Below are 1,437 nucleotides of genomic sequence, written 5' to 3' on the forward strand. Positions count from 1 at the left end.
TTACACTTCGTGGAAGATAATTTTGCAAACAGTCTTTGCCGATGCTGCTATTTTAACAACTAAGAGTACAGTCAGCATGCCAAAGATGAAGGGTACATTAAAGCGAATAACTTCAACAATATTCATAGCCTGTAATTTGTTTTACTAACTAGTTTTAAAAGATAAAAGTTATGTTTTTCTCTTTTAATAGTATGTGTTCAACGAAGCATTTTAAGATCAATTTGATTGTCGTCAATTGCGGCGCCGTGATAATAAAATCTACACAATGTCGGTGTCGAATTAAACGAAGAAAGATTCATACATTCCTTGACTGAGAGTACTTTTTAATCCAAGAATGAACTCCTCTTTTATTATTTTATGATCAAAGAAGGATCCTGAGCTGCAGAACGAAGATATAATGGTGAAAGAAGTCGACCAGCTTTTATATCTCAACACTCTCTCTCTTTTCGCTTCAAAACAACAAAGCAGCAGTCTAATGTTTACTTTTTGCTGATGTTTTCATTATAATGTAACTCTTTCTGCGACGCCTCAAAAACCACTCGAAGAAAAACTCAAGCTGATTTTGCTACATTGTTTTGCGATGTGTTATGTTATTACTTGGAGGCCGTGTAGCATAGTATATTGACTTCCGATTTGTTAGCTGTGATAACTGTAACGGTTTCTCAAGTTAGAATTGAAATCTCGTTCTCCCGGGTTGTTTGCACGCGCAGTCGAAACTCCTTAGAACACCAAGCCAGTATAGGAGAACAATCTTTACTTTATTGTCTTTAATCCTAATCTTGTGGCCTCAGGGCGTTTTCATACGAATCGAAGCAAAGCGGTCAACTGAAATAATTACGTCAAGAAATCACTAAATATCGTTGCGTTTCTAACTTAGAAAGTAATCACAATGATTATGCCATGTGCTCATGCTAATAGAGAGCCTTGAGAGCGGTTAAAATCTAAGTAAGGCTCTCACTATAGTCACAAATTTACGTAACAATGTAAATATCAACATCAGTAGATTGTAGCTTACCAACGTTCGCGGGTCTTGATTTTCCTATGAGAATTTCGTTCTAACTTGTTTTACGATCTTGAACAGAAGGGGTCTTAGCTTGAACTGAATGTGGGCTATTTTCGTTAAGCATTTAATGCATCAATCACGGCAACGTCAATCAAATTGGAAAATATTTCTCTACTTTACCGGAAGCGGTTACAATAACGACATCTCGTTCCAAGTGAATGGCGAAGAATCCAAACTGCCCACGAGACACTTATTTCGATTAAATTAGGTTACTTTGGTGTTTGACAATAAAAATTGCGACAGAATATTCCCTAAAAGCATTCTAAGATTTAAAAGCTGAAAAGCTGAATGAAGATCGACGACGTTTGGACGCTACCGTAACGTCATTAACAAGTCAAAAAATGTATAAAAACTAAGATATATAAATATTAAGA

General features: G+C 35.9%; 1 long non-coding RNA gene across 1 annotated transcript in view; it reads right to left on the reverse strand.

Moving 5' to 3' along the window:
* LOC149106921 (uncharacterized) overlaps positions 1-1,139 on the reverse strand; it is a 2,863-nt gene extending 1,724 nt beyond the window's left edge. Inside the window, exon 1 of the long non-coding RNA XR_016209884.1 lies at positions 1,016-1,139. This is a non-coding gene — a long non-coding RNA (uncharacterized LOC149106921). The remainder of the gene's footprint in view (positions 1-1,015) is intronic.
* Positions 1,140-1,437: the final 298 nt, after the last annotated feature.

Source organism: Orbicella faveolata, unplaced genomic scaffold (assembly GCF_042242905.1).
Source record: "Orbicella faveolata isolate gen_17 unplaced genomic scaffold, um_ofav_v1 contig_3, whole genome shotgun sequence".
NCBI classification, from domain to species: Eukaryota; Metazoa; Cnidaria; class Anthozoa; order Scleractinia; family Merulinidae; genus Orbicella; species Orbicella faveolata.